This window comes from Chiloscyllium plagiosum, unplaced genomic scaffold, assembly GCF_037043375.1.
Source record: "Chiloscyllium plagiosum isolate Xiang-an unplaced genomic scaffold, Cpla_swu_hap1 HiC_scaffold_12, whole genome shotgun sequence".
In the NCBI taxonomy this organism is placed as follows: domain Eukaryota; kingdom Metazoa; phylum Chordata; class Chondrichthyes; order Orectolobiformes; family Hemiscylliidae; genus Chiloscyllium; species Chiloscyllium plagiosum.
The window spans coordinates 13,723,070-13,738,764 of record NW_028270150.1 but is presented as its reverse complement, the minus strand read 5'-3'; the positions used below and the strand labels follow the sequence as shown (position 1 = coordinate 13,738,764).

The window sequence follows — 15,695 nt, the reverse complement described above, 5'->3', positions numbered from 1 at the left end:
CCTCCTTCTTCAAGGACCGCAATTTCCCCCCCGACGTTGTCGACGATGCCCTCCACCGCATCTCCTCCACTTCCTGCTCCTCCGCCCTCGAACCCCGCCCCTCCAACCGCCACCAGGACAGAACCCCACTGGTCCTCACCTACCACCCCACCAGTCTCCATGTACAGCGCATCATCCGCCGTCATTTCCGCCACCTCCAAACGGACCCCACCACCAAGGATATATTTCCCTCCCCTCCCCTATCAGCATTCCGTAAAGACCACTCCCTCCGTGACTCCCTCGTCAGATCCACACCCCCCACCAACCCAACCTCCACTCCCGGCACCTTCCCCTGCAACCGCAGGAGGTGCAAGACTTGCGCCCATACCTCCCCCCTCACCTCCCTCCAAGGCCCCAAAGGAAACTTCCATATCCGCCACAGATTCACCTGTACCTCCACACACATCATCTATTGCATCCTCTGCACCCGATGTGGCCTCCTCTATATTGGGGAGACAGGCCGCCTACTTGCGGAGCGTTTCAGAGAACACCTCTGGGACACCCGGACCAACCAACCCAACCACCCTGTAGCTCAACATTTCAATTCCCCCTCCCACTCCACCAAGGATATGCAGGTCTTTGGACTCCTCCATCATCAGACCACAGCAAAACGACGGTTGGAGGGGCGGGGTTCGAGGGCGGAGGAGCGGGAAGTGGAGGAGATGCGGTGGAGGGCATCATCGACCATGTCGGGGGGGAAATTGCGGTCCTTGAAGAAGGAGGCCATCTGGGTTGTGCGTTTTTAGAACTGGTCCTCCTGGGAGCAGATGCGGCGGAGTCGAAGGAATTGGGAGAATGGGATGGCGTTTTTACAGGGGGCAGGATGGGAGGAGGTGTAGTCCAGGTAGCTGTGGGAGTCGGTCGGTTTGGACTCCTCCATCGTCAGACCACAGCAAAACGACGGTTGGAGGAAGAACGCCTCATCTTCCGGCTAGGAACCCTCCAACCACAAGGGATGAACTCGGATTTCACCAGTTTTCTCATTTCCCCTCCCCCCAGCCTGTCTCAGTCAAATCCATCAAATTCAGCACCGCCTTCCTAACCTGCAATCTTCTTCCCGACCTCTCCGCCCCCACCCCAGTCTGACCTATCACCCTCACCTTGACCTCTTTCCACCTATCACATTTCCGACGCCCCTCCCCCAAGTCCCTCCTCCCTATCTTTTATCTTAGCCTGCTGGACAAACTGTCCTCATTCCTGAAGAAGGGCTAATGCCCGAAACGTCGATTCTCCTGTTCCCTAGATGCTGCCTGACCTGCTGCGCTTTTCCAGCAACACATTTCCATCTCTGATCTCCAGCATCTGCAGACCTCACTTTCTCCTCACAGTTAGTATTCAATCTAGTGGCATGCAATGTAAATGTAGGTAGCCCGAGCTCCAATCCAGATTCCCTTCCTTCAGGAATAAAAGAATAACTTGAGTAAGATTAGGGCCTGTTAAGGACAGTAGTGGGAAGTTGTGCGTGGAATCTGAAGAGATAGGAGAAGTGTTAAATGAATATTTTTGTTACATTCACACAGGAACAAGACAACGTTGTCAAGGAGAATATTGAGATACAGGATATTAGACTAGACAGGATTGAGGTTCATAAGAAGGAGACGTTAGCAATCCTGGAAAGTGTGAAAATAGATTGGTCATATGTTCCGGATGGGATTTATCCTGGAATTCTCTGGAAACGAGGGAGGAGATTGCAGAGCCTTTGGCTTTGATATTTATGTCATCATTGCCTCCAGGAATAGTGTCAGAAGACTGGAGGAAAGCAAATGTCGTCCCCTTGTTTAAGAAGGGGAGTAGAGACAACCCTGGTAATTATAGACCAGTGAGTCTTATTTTGGTGGTGGGCAAAGTGTTGGAAAGGATAATGGGGTAGGATTTGTAATCATCTAGAAAGGAATAATTTGATTAGGGATAGTCAATATGGTTTTGTGAAGGATAGAACGTGCCTCACAAATCTTATTGAGTTCTTTGAGAAGGTGACCAAATAGAGGGTAAATGTGGTGTATATGGATTTCAGTAAAGCATTTGATAAGTTTCCTCACAGTAGGTTATTGCACTAAAAGGATGGGTTAGTAAATTTGTAGATGACATTAAGGTCATTGGAGTTGTGGACAGTGCAGAAAGATGTTGGAAATTACAGAGGGACATAGTTAAGCTGCAGAGCTGGGCTGAGAGGTGGCAAATAGAATGTGAGTTAGTTAACTTTGGAATGTACAACAGGAATAAAGAATACTAGGCTAATGGTAAGATTCTTGGTAGTGTGGATGAACAGAGAGATCTCGGTGTCCATCAAATCTTAGTAGGACTTATACGCTTAATGGTAAGGTTCTAGGGAGTGTTGCTGAACAAAGAGACCTTGGAGTGCAGATTCATAGCTCCTTGAAAGTGGAGTCACAGTTAGATAGGATAGTGAAGAAGGCATGTGGTATGCTTTCCTTTACTGGTCAGAGTACTGAACACAGGAGTTGGGACCTCATGTTGCAGATCTACAGGACATTGGTTAGGTCACTTTTGGAATATTGCGTGCAATTCTGGTCTCCTTCCTATCGGAAGGATTTTTGAAACTTGAAAGAGTTCAGAAAAGATTTACAAGGATGTCGCCAGGGTTGGAGGATTTCAGCTATAGGGAGAGGTTGAATAGGCTAGGGCTGTTTTCTCTGGAGTGTCGGAGGCTGAGGGGTGACCTTATCGAGGTTTGTAAAATCATGAGGAGCATGATTCATGGATAGCACAGTGGCACAGTGGTTAGCACTACTGCCTCACAGCGCTAGAGACCCGGGTTCAATTCCCGCCTCAGGCGACTGTGTGGAGTTTGCACATTCTCCCCGTGTCTGTGTGGGTTTGCTCCGGTTTCCTCCCACAGTCCAAAAATGTGCAGGTTAGGTGAATTGGTTATGCTAAATTGCCTGTAGTATTAGGTGAAGGGGTAAATCTGAGTGAGTTGCACTTCGGCAGGTCGGTGTGGACTTGTTGGGCCGAAGGGCCTGTTTCCACACTGTAAGTAATCTAATCTAATCATGGACAGGGTAAATAGACAAAGTCTCTTCCCTGGAATCCAAAACTAGAGGGCATAGGGTGAGAGGGGAAAGATATAAAAGAGACCTAAAGGGCACTTTTTCACGCAGAGGGTTGTACATGTATGGAATGAGCTGCCAGAGGAAGTGGTGGAGGCTAGTGGAATTGCAACATTTAAAGGACAGCTGGATGGGTATATGAATAGGAAGGGTTTGGAGGGATATGGGCCAGGTGCTGGCAGGTGGGACTAGATTGGGTTGGGATATCTGGTCAGCATGGACGAGTTGGACCAAAGGGTCTGTTTCCATGCTGTACATCTCTATGACTCTATAAGTCTACATAGCTCTCTGAAGGTTGCCACCCAGGTTATTAGTAGAGGGATTGAGTTTTGAAGCCACGAGGTCATGCTGCAGCTGTACAAAACTCTGGAGCGGCCGCACTTGGAGCAGTGTGTAAAGTTCTGGTCGCCGCATTATAGGAAAAAGCATAAGACCATGGGACCATAAGATTGGAAGTATGGCCATTCGGCCCATCGAGTCCACTCCGCCATTCAATCCTGGCTGATGAGCATTTCACCGCCACTTACCCGCACTCTCCCCATAGCCCTTAATTTCTTGCGAGATTAAGAATTTATCAATCTCTGCCTTGAAGACATTTAAGGTCCCACCTTTCACTGCGCTCCATTGCAATGAATTCCACAGGCCCACCATTTCTCTGGCTGAAGAAATGTTGCCTCATTTTCATTCTAAATTGACCCCACCTAATTCTAAGGCTGTGCCCACGGGTCCTAGTATCCCCGCCTGATAGAAACAACTTCCCAGCGTCTACCCTTTCTAAGTCATGCATTATCTTGTAAGTTTCTTTTAGATCTCCCCTCAACCTTCTAGACTCTAATGAATACAATCCCAGGATCCTCAGCTGTTCATCATATGTTAAGCCTGCCATTCCAGAGATCATCAGTGTGAATCTTTGCTGGACACGCTCCAGTGCTGGTATGTCTTTTCTGAGGTGTGGGGCCCAAAACTGAGCCCAGTATTCTGAATGGGGCCTAACCAGAGCTTTATAAAGTTAGGTAGCACATCGCTCCTTTTACCTTCCAACCCTCTTGAGATAAATCGTGGAAGCATTGGAAAGGGTTCAGAGGAGATTTACTAGGATGTTGCCTGGTATGGAGGGAAGGTCTTATGAGGAAAGGCTGAGGGATTTGTGGTTGTTTTCATTCGAGAGAAGAAGGTTAATAGAGACATACAAGATGATCAGAGGATTAGAGAGGGTGGACAGTGAGAGCCTTTTACCTCAGATGGTGATGGCTAGCACAGGGGACATAGCTTTAAATTGAGGGGTGACAGATATAGGACAGAAGTCAGAGGTAGGTTCTTTACTCAGAGAGTATTAAGAGCTTGGAATGCCCCGTCTGCAACATTAGTCGACTCGCCAACTTTAAGGACATTTAAATGGTCATTAGATACATATATAAATGAGAAGGGAATAGTGTAGGTTAGATGGGCTTCAGCTTGGTTTCACAGGTAGGCGCAACATTGAAGGCCGAAGGGCCTTTTCTGTGTTGTATTGTTCTATGTTCTATGTTCTGTGCTCATTAACTCCTCTCTCGGAAACTAGTGATGCTTCTCACTTACCCAATAATTGAAGTAAACGTACCTGGAAAGGAGTTGTTTAGATCCCTGTGAAAAAAAAGAAGAGATCAATCATAATCAAAGGGAATGAGATTCATATCAAAGAGCTCCCCACCTCAGAAGTATAGAATTGTTACAGTACAGCAGGAGACCATTCAACCCATCATTTCTGCACCAGCTCTCTCAATGAGCAAACAACACATTGCTGGCAAAACCCAGCACATCTGACAGTGCCTGTTGAGGGAAATTCAAGTTAAATTTTTGGGACCAGTGACCCTTCTTTCGAGCCATTGCCAGACCTGCTGAGTTTTTCCAACAACGCCAGCTTTTAAAGGCTTCATGTCTCTACTATCCATTACAGATTACATCCCCCCCTATAACGCACTCCGGGTAAAAACGTTTTTCTTCAAATCCCCTGTAAACCTCCTGCCTTTCATTTTAAAATTATGTCTCCTTCGACTAAGGGAAACAATTGTTTTCTATCCACCCGGTCTATACTGCTTGTAATCTTGTACACCTAATCAGATCCCCCCTCAACCTTCCTTGCTCTAAAGAGAATAACCAGGACTTATCCAGCCTCTTCATATCTGCAATGTTCCAGTCCAGGCAACCCCCCCGGTGAATCTCCTTTGCACCTCCTTCAGTGCAATCTTATTCTTCCAACAGTGTGCTGACTAGACTGCACTCAATAGTTGTGACCTAGCCAAAGTTTTGTTCAACTCCAGCAAGGCTTCCTCACCCTTTAGTTTACAGGCACAAAGCACAAGAGCCTCTGAAACTAACCAAGGAGATGTATGTAAAGCAGTAAAAGCAAGTCTTCCCATTGGACTACTAACAGAGATCTGAGAGTGACTCGCACAAGCCTCTGAAGTGCAAGAACATTTGAAACTCCTTCAAACAACAATGAAGCAAAAACCAAACAACCATATCACGGTCTGAAGCTTTCAGCTAGGAATCTACAGGTTCAGGCACAATTAATACCAGATGATCCTTTAAATGTCTGATTCGGTGGTCTGTGCAGGGTAGTGAACAAACATGAGGAAGTTCTGAGGAAGGGTCACCTGACCCTAAACGTTGACTCTATTTCTCCTCAACTTTTCCAGCAGCCTCTGTTTGTCTCTGATTTATAACATCTGCAGCTCTTTCGGTTTTTATTAAACGTGTGGAAGTGATTGAGACCCAGGTCAGGGAGAAGAGCAAAAGGTTGAATCTTGTCAACATGATAAAACAATACCAAGAAGGGGACAAGCGGGTAACAGTCTGTCCCATTGCCACTAGCCTAAGGCGGAGAATAGCAGGGAGGATAAATTGGAAGGAGATATGTATGAGGCCTACTAACAAACACCAAAATATTGCCAAACTTAGACTCCCCAATTAGCCACCTAATTACAGAGCAGTGAACTGACATAACAACGATGCTCACTGAGTTAAGGGTTTATGTGGAAACAAGCGAGATTGCACCATCTTGGCTCTAAGTAATGTGAATATGTGAGAGGGATCTGTAAGTCACATCTTTATTGACTGCGCCCAGAAAGGTTGGCCCCTCCCAAAAAAGCCAGTAGAATACAGTCCATTCTGTATCTACAGGACAAGAACTAAGAAGTACAAGTCATATCACAAAGCCCCAGGTACACTATACCTGGAATACTGCAAACAGTTTTTGGTCACTACATTTTAGACAAATATATTGAACTTGGAGAGACAGCAGTGTACACTTACCACAAATCTTATCTCTATGCCAGGGGTAAGAAGGAGACATTACACAAACTAGAACTCTGGCTGTTGAAACATTTTTTACTCATGGGACTTGGGTATCATTGGCAGGGTCAGCATTTATTTGCTATTGAGAAGCTGCTGATGAACTGCCTTTTATTTTAACGTCTGCAGTCCACATGTTGTAGGTAGATCCACAATGCCCTTCCGGAGGGAATACCAGAATTTTGATGCAATGATACAATATGTTTCCAAGTCAAGACTATAGAGAAACTTGCAGATGGTAGTGTTGTCATGTATCTGCTGAACTTGTCCTTCAAGATGGTACTGTTTGTGGGTGTGGAAGGTTCAAAGGATCTTTGGTGAATTTCTGCAGTGTATTTTGTAGTTAGTACACACTGCTTCCATGGTCTAGGCAGTGGATGCTTGTGGATGTTGTGTTAATCAAATTAGCTGCTTTGTCCTGGATGGTGTCTTGAGTGTTGTTGGAGCTGCACTTATCCAGGCAAATGGAGAGTATTCCTTCGCACTAGTGACTTGTGCGTTGTGGATGATGGACAGGCTTTGGGGAGTCAGGAAGTTACTCACCACAGCATTCCTGGTCTCTGACCTGCTCTTGTAGCTACATTATTTATGTGGCAAGTCCAATCGAGTTTCTGGTCAATGGTAACCCACAGAATGTTAATAGTAAGGGATTCAAAGATGATAATGCCATTGGATGTTAAAGGACAATGCTTAGATTATCTTTAATTGGTCACTGTCTGGGCATTTGTGAGGTGAAAATGTTACTTGCCACTTTTTAGACAAAGCCTAAATATCCCCCAGGTCTTACTGACTCTGGAAATGGACTGCAGGGTTACAGGGATGGGGTAGGGATTGGGTCTGGGTGGGATGCTCTTCAGAGGGTCAATGTGGGCTTCATTGACCAAATAACCTGCTTCCACACTACAGGGATTCGATGATTCTATAATCTCCCATTGTGCCAGATATGATTCCAACCAGTGAAGAGTTTTACTCTGATATTCATAGATTCCAATTTTTCCAGGGGTCCTAAGTCAACAGTTATCACTCTCACCTCCCCTCTTGAATTCAGCTCTTTTGTCCACATTTGTAGCCAGACTGTAATGAGGTCAGGAACCGAGTGGCTCTGGTGGAACCAAACTGGCAACAGTGAGCAGGTTATTGCTGAGCAGGAGCTGCTTGATAACACTGTTGATGACACCTTCCATCACTTTACTGATGATCAAGAGTACACTGTTGGGGTGGTAATTGTCTGGGATAAATTTGTCTTTTTATGTACAGGATAAATCTGGGGAGGTATTGTCAGATGAATGCAGTGTTGTAGCTATACTGGAACTGCTTGGCTAGAGGTATAGCAAGTTCTGGAGCACAAGTCTTCAGTACTATTGTCAGAGTGTTGTCAGGGCCCTTAGCCTTTACTTCCAACTCTTTCTTGGGATCACATAGAGTGAATCAAATTGGCTGAAGACTTGCATGTGTGATGGCGGGGACCTATGGCAAAGGCCAAGAGGCACTTAGATTTAGAAATATAACAGTTATCTTTCTTGGTGGCTTGGTCATATATCAATATTGCCCAGGATACCATAGAGTATTCCCATGTTCTTCTTTGGAATACCTTTGCAGGATCTTGCCCTTCCATCTAAGAGGGCAAAGTGGGCTTTGTTTAACATCTCTTCTGTGAGATGGCACCTGACAATGCAGTAGGCCTTGGAATCCTAAACAAGAATGTTGGCCTAGATTCTGACCACAACTATACAGAGTAGAACTGAGAAATCACAAACTCTGGGGTCAGGCAAGGGTACTTGAGCAACATTCCTGATGAAGGGCTTATGCCTGAAACATCGATTCTCCTCTTCCTCGGATGCTGACTAATGTGCTGTGCTTTTCCAGCACCTCAGTCTCTACCCTTGCAACAGCTGACAGTGGAGTTTAAGTAAGGGACTTCAAAGAAACAGATTAAACTTTTGACTTGATGCCACCACTTCAACCAAGGCATTTTAAAGCAAGTGAGATTGTATTATGATCACAGTTGATGATATTACTGGACAGACAAGATCCTTCTGATCTGTGAAGCTTAGTTTGATAGATCACAAATGGCGTTTTTCTTTTTATATACCATGGTGATCAGTCATTGAAAATACTCACAAGAAGCTACTAAAATACTTCTAACAAAGGAAGACGAAATTTATCTCACAAAAGATAAACTCAAGCTGTATTACACTGGCAAGATCTATTGAAACAATCTTAATACAATTATCAATAGAAAGATTTATCTCTACTACCCAGCAATGCCCTCAAACCTCATTGAAGAATCACTCAATCTGCATGATTAAACTTTCCTCTGCTGGCATGACAGTCCATCTGCTTTGTTTCAGCTCTCTCTTCAGTTAATGTCTCACCCCTGGACCCTTGGAATAAACTGCTAACTTGGTTCATTATTGCTTAGTTCGTGTTCCCTAAATCCATGTCTTCAACAGTGTTAGCCTCTTCCCCAACACACCCACAACCTTGTACTTTTGAAGCTTTCATCTCACCAACTTATAAACAAAGTCCACAAAGATGTGCACGTTAGGAGAACTGGCCATGCTAAATTGCCTATAGTGTTCAGGGATGTGAAGGTTATTTATATTAGTCAGGGGTAATGTAGAGTAATACGGTAAAGAAATGGATCTGGTTGGGATGCACTTCTGAGGTTCAGTGTGGACTTGTTGGGCCAAATGGCCTGTTTCCATACTGTAGGGATTCTTCTCAGCGAACTCAGGAATTCTCCCAGTCTTGACTGCTTGGAGACTTCTAATTTCAGCACCTCTGCTGTAGTCTTCCTCAAGCTGCAACTCTCTCTCTTCTGTTTCTCTGCTGATCATACAACTCAAGTCAGAATAATTCATTTCCCAGTTAGCTTGCTGGTCATTTACCTGAAATAATATGACTTCTTGTAAGTGCTGGACTGAACTCAAAGTTAAAAATTAATTTCTGAACTTTAAAATAACAAGTCTCAGGCGACTGACTGTGTGGAGTTTGCACACCCTCCCCGTGTCTGCGTGGGTTTCCCCCGGGTGCTCCGGTTTCCTCCCACAGTCCAAAAATATGCACGTTAGGTGAATTGGCCATGCTAAATTGCCCGTAGTGTTAGGTGAGGGGGTAAATGTAGGGAAATGGGTCTGGGTGGTTTGCGCTTCAGTGGGTCGGTGTGGACTTGTTGGGCCGAAGGGCCTGTATCCACACTGTAACTAATCTAATCTAAGTCAAATCTTCATAGAACTGAATAATTAAAATTAAGTTTTCCTTCTTCTTGGAACCCAAGTTCCCAATAATAATTCTATATTCTAAGCTATCATTTGAAAAGAAACAATATGTAGGCCAATAATTTGTAGGAAGAAGGAATGTTACTAGATCAAAGGCTCATTTGGAGAGCCAGTGTAGACATGATGGACCAAATGGTCTCCCGTGCATTGTATCCATTCTATGATTTGATTTAACTTTAAGATCACGGGGGTTAAATGGGTTAGACAGACCAAATCTACTTTTGTTCACTTGCTGAACAGTCTACTGCTAGGGGTATAGTCTGTGCCATAGAACCAGACCCTTAATGAGTGAAACCGGGAAATAGTTCGATTTGCAAAGAATGATCAAAATTTAGAATATACTTCCGCAAATGTAATCAATGCTCAATTACTTGTTCATTTTAAACCTGAGCTTGACTGATTTTTGTTATCAAAATATATTGAGGGATATGGGGTAAAGATTTAAATTGTTGTTCAGGTCAGATAAGATCCCATTGAATCGAAGAAAAGTTTTGAGCAATTGAATAGCTGACTACTGTTATTATAGTGCATCCTTTCTTTATGTTTTCCCATTCATTACCAAGTGTAAGAACGAAATTATGCTCAGCTGTGAAACCTTCCCAGTGTTCACTCGTTCATGGTTGTATTTTATTTACATGCATTCAGACTGACCACTTGAGGGAGACACTAAGACTGCTGGTAGTTGAGCAAACTACAAAGAACTCAAGGGATAACAAGAAATATGAACTGTACCTGAAGAAAGGAAAGGCAATCCATTTTCAGTTGTTTCTCTGTTTCAATATGTATTAATTTAATCTGTTTTAGCTTTTCTTCCAGTGATGTTGCTTTGCTCCTAATATCAGAGAGCACTCGATTCTCCTCATCGTTAATCAGTTTAATGGCATACGTTTCATCTTCTTCCAGTTGCTTCCTCCATTCAGAGAACTTCTTCGATAGCTGTTCTCTCAGCTCATTGGAGCGTGTCTAAAAATCCAAATCACACTCACATATTTTTATACATAGAACTGCATATGATCAGTTCACAACACTCTGCTCATAGGAAGTGGACAGCCTTTGCATGACTAATTACTTGTCCTTGAGAAAGTGGTGGGGAATCATTTTCTTGGACCATTGGAGGGAGTAGAGAACATTCTCCCAGAGTGCTATTAGATTGGATCTTTCGGGATTTTACTGAGAAGGAAGGAATGTATAGTAGGATGTCCATATAAGATAGAGTTAAAAATCACATAACACCAGGTTGTGGTCCAACAGGTTTACTTAACTAGTTACCTGATGAAGAAGAAGCTCGTATTTCCAAACCTGTTGAACTATAACCTGGTGTTGTACAATTTTTAAATTTGTCCACCCCAGTCTAACACTGTCACCTCCATTTATTTGGGGGGAGGCATGGGGGAAGTGGTATTAGGAAACAGTGTTTTTTTTTAGATTAGATTACAGTGTGGAAACAGGCCCTTCGGCCCAACAAGTCCACACCGACCCGCCGAAGCGCAACCCACCCATACCCTTACATTTACCCCTTACCTAACACTACGGGCAATTTAGCATGGCCAATTCACCTAACCTGCACATCTTTGGATTGTGGGAGGAAACCGGAGCACCCGGAGGAAACCTACGCAGACACGGGGAGAATGTGCAAACTCCACACAGTCAGTCGCCTGAGGCGGGAATTGAACCCGGGTCTCCGGCGCTGTGAGGCAGCAGTGCTAACCACTGTGCCCACATGCACCATTCTCATGCACCATTTTGCAGCCCTACTGACACCCCAACTTTTCGATACTCTCAGGCTTCCTGAGAACATTTTAACCAGATGGTCAAAACATTGAGTTCATAAGTGATTCAGCATAGAATCAGAGCTTTGAACATGTTCTCGGCAACTTGCTATTCCATGCATCAAAAGAGATGGGGAGGGGTGGGGTAAACTGAAATTTAACATGCCCCATTCGATCACTTGCAACAAAAACTGACCAACTTCCCAATAGGGAAGCTGTAAGAATTAGTCAAAATTGGTGGAATGGTGGTTGTCACGAGACTAGGACTCAGTTTTGTAAATATACAAGGTGGTTGGCAAATTCACTTCCAAAGTCTCCGGAGAAAATTATTCATAGGAGCAACCGATCAGAAAAAAACCCTCCTACATGGAACAGCAGAAGTACTGTGCTTCTCTCTGATGTTTGCTGTTGATAGACTCACTGTCAATCTCTAAGATGAATTTTACCACTTAAACTGCAATGGTTCAAAAAGGCACTGCAGCGCCAAGCTCTCCAAGGGAATTAAGGATGGGAAACAAACGTTGGCCTAATCTGTGACGACCGTATCCATGAACCAACATAAAAATTTAAATCACATGGGGAGGTGGTGGCCATGTGACATTATCACTGGACTATTTATCCAGAAAGCAAGGTAATGCCCTGCGGGCATGGGTTCAAATCCCGCCATGGCAGATGGTGGAGTTTAAATTCAATTAAAAACTCTGGAATTAAGACTCTAATGATGACCATGTATCCATTGTCAATTGCTGGGAAAACTCATCTGGTTCACTAATGTCCTTTATGGAAGGAAACTGCTATCTTTACCCAGTCTGGCCTATATGTGACTCCAGGCCCACAGGAATGTGGTTAACTCTCAACTGCCCTCTAAGTAATTAGGGCAATGACAATAAATGTTAGCACCTCATGAGTAAATTTTAAAAAAGCTCACAGTTACAGGGCACCATTTCAAAATGAGCAGATGACACAAAGCTTGGAAACGTTGTGAACTGTGAGAAGAGCATTAATAGAATATGTTTAACATAAAACCAAGTGGAATGGGCATACACCCAGTAAACATCAATTCTCAAGGAATAAGTACATGCTCATTGGAATTCCCTGGAGCCCCACTGTACAAAAGATAAACAGCTCCATATTAAGCACATGGAGTGTTTGATGTAATTAGTGCCATGCCCCTGTCAGGACACGCCTGGTGTCACATATGTTTACCCAGCTCTGTGGAAAATCATTTCCAAATCCAGTTACACAGGATTCCTACCTTTACTTCATCTTCTGCTTTCTTCAAGTCTTCTTGATCAGTTGAAAATTTGTTCTGAACTTCATAATGATCCCCCCATTCTTTCTTCAATTTGTCCTAAAAATTGCAATTTAAATAGTTTAGGAAGTTAATTCCAAGAAACAAACTTGCTTAATTGTGATTGCCTTTTTAAAACTTCACTTTTGTTTCCTCTGGATTGTTTGAGCCCTGTAGTATGGACCGTGCCTCAGCTCCTGAACAAAACAACGCTCACCTTGACTTTAGCTTCTGCCTGATCCAGGCTCAGGAGAGTGTGAGATTTGTGTTTCCCTATCACTGTACAAGATATACACACACACTGTTCATCCTGCTCGCAGTAAAACTCAAGAATCTTCTTATGATCCAGACACTGTTTCTTCGTAAGGTCGTCTAGAGGCTCGATCAGGATGTGATCCTGGTAAGTCTTCTTTACCAAATGTGGCTTTAAATGCAGGGAACAAAATGAGGTGTCGCATTTGAGACAGGTCTTCACAGCTGGAGATGGATTCTCCATGCAGTATTCACACATGACAGGGGTTGATTCAGCAGCAGTAACTTGGGACTGGTGGTATTTCTCCACGATATTGCGCAAAGTGAAGTTTTTCTGCAGTTGGGGCTTAGGTTTGAATGTCCTGCGGCATTGAGGGCAGTTGACTCCCAACTTATTGCTTACAGTTCAAGCAGAAACTGTGCTGACAGGGCAGTATGACGGGGTCCTGGTACACATGGAGACACACAGCACAAGTTAATTCCTCTTCAAAAGCTTCTGCTTCCATTCTTGCACAGCTGGGAAGGAAGCTCTGTACAAGGTTTTGTGTAGCCAGCAAAGCAGGAAGTGAAAGAACGGAAGTGTCCCAGTGGAGTATACTACTTTCAGTTTCAGGACTGGTTGAAGTTTAATTAACTCTTTGAATTCTGTAATCGAGAAAGTGCAAATGATCATTTTAACTCCTTCCGTCTTCTACCAGATCAGTAGAAACCAGAAAATCTGCCCCACTTACACTGGAGACCAGTGTGAACATAGTTTAGACAAAGACTAATAACTAGGAGGAAGTGAGCACTGCAGATGCTGGAGAGTCAGATTCGAGAGTGTGATGCTAGAAAAGCACAGCAAGTCAGTCAGCATCCGAGGAGCAGGAGAGTTGACATTTCAGGCATAAGGCCTTCATCAGGAATGTGGAGGGAGAAAGGGGCTGAGAGATAAATAGGAAGGTGAGGGGGTGGGGGAAGGTAGGTGAGAAGGAGATAGTTGAATGCAGGTGGGAGCTAATTATGATAGGTCAGTGGGAAGTGTGGAGTGGATAGGTGGGGAGGAAGGTAGACAGGTAGGACAGGTCAAGAGGCTGGTGCCAAGTTGGAGGCTTGGATCTGTGATGAGGTGGGAGGAGGGGAGATGAGGAAGCTGGTGAAGTTGATGCTGATTCCATGTATTTGGAGGGTCCCGAGGCAGAAGATGATGTGTTCTTCCTCCAGTTGGCAGGTGGGTTTGGTTTGGCGATGGAGGAGGCCCAGGACTTGCGAGTCCTTGGCGAAGTGGGAGAGGGAATTGGCCACAGGGCAGTGGGGTTGTTTGGTGTGTGCATCCCAGAAATATTCCCTGACCCACTCTGTGAGTTGGCGTCCTGTCTTCCCAATGTAGAGGAGACCACATTGAGAGCAATGGACGCAGTAGATGAGGTGGGTAGATGAGCAAGAAAATCTCTGCACGATTTGAAATGAGAGGTGAGGGTGGAGGTGTGCACACAGATTATAAAAATGAAAAATGCTGGAGAAACTGAGTAGGTCTGGAATCATCTGGAGAGAGAAACAGTTCTGCAAAATGTCAAATTTTAATTGATGTGAGGTCAGTTGCTTCACATTACTCAAGATAATTGACAAGCAATTCAACACCACAAACAGACAAAGCTGTTTATCCTAGCTTATTCCCATAAATTAGTTTATAATTCTATACTAGCCTTTGTAAGTAATTTCAATAGTTATCTAAAAGATAAAACATGATGTTATCTAACCTTTTAAGCATCTCTGTATTTTCCAATCTTATTTTTCATAGAATCCCTACAGTATGGAAACAGGTCCTTCAGCCCAACAAGTCCACACTGACCGTCCAAACAGTAACCCACCCAGACCCATTCCCCTACTCTATTACTCTATATTTCCCCTGACTAATGTACCTAGCCTACACATCCCTGAACACTATGGGGCAATTTAGCATGGCCAATTCACCTAACCTGTACACCTTTGGCTGTGGGAGGAAACTGGAGCACCTGGAGCAAATTCCACACAGTCACCCAAGGGAGGAATCGAACTCAGATCCTTGGCATTGTAAGGCAGCAGTGCTAATGACTGAGCCACCATACTGCCCAATTGGAGGGTTAACATTTGAATTTTCTATTTCTGATTCATCCTCCCATTGCTTCGATGTTTTTGTATCTTGATTAAACTGTAAAAATATAAAACATAGGTACTAAGTTAGCCTGGAGCGGTGTTTTTTCAAGCAGTAAGACATTGCTATTTTTTGAGTCTGCAGATTGTTAAAGGGCAAAGATAGCATTTCATAGAGTAATGTGCTCTTCCTGTCAGATGTGGGAGATTAGGGAGAATTTCCATGTAAAAAGTGAAAGAACTGTGAATGCTGTAAATCAAAAACAAAAACAGAAGGTGCTGGAAAATCTCAGCTTGTCAGGCAGTGCCTGTGAAAAGAAATCAGAGTTAACGTTTCAGATCCATTAACCCTTCCTCAGAACTCCCCGAGTTTCCATGTTACTGATGATTATGTCTACAGGAAGTGTGTTTGGTTGTGAATCCTATTGGATCACATGGATTGGTTGGAGCAGCAGGTAGAGGCAATGTTGAATTTACAGGAACTGGGGGTGGGTTGGATGGCAATTGCAGGAAAGAAAATGAACCACAGAAACAGTCAAGTGGATGG

At 44.1% G+C, this 15,695-nt stretch overlaps 1 pseudogene across 1 annotated transcript in view; it reads right to left on the bottom strand.

The window, feature by feature from the left end:
• LOC122554853 (E3 ubiquitin/ISG15 ligase TRIM25-like) overlaps positions 1-13,600 on the bottom strand; it is a 35,747-nt pseudogene extending 22,147 nt beyond the window's left edge. The window contains exons 1-4 of the transcript XR_015758783.1: positions 13,002-13,600; positions 12,749-12,844; positions 10,457-10,687; positions 4,711-4,733 (exon numbers count right to left, since the gene is read on the bottom strand). The product of XR_015758783.1 is annotated as an E3 ubiquitin/ISG15 ligase TRIM25-like (transcript). The remainder of the gene's footprint in view (positions 1-4,710; positions 4,734-10,456; positions 10,688-12,748; positions 12,845-13,001) is intronic.
• Between the last annotated feature and the right edge of the window lie 2,095 nt (positions 13,601-15,695).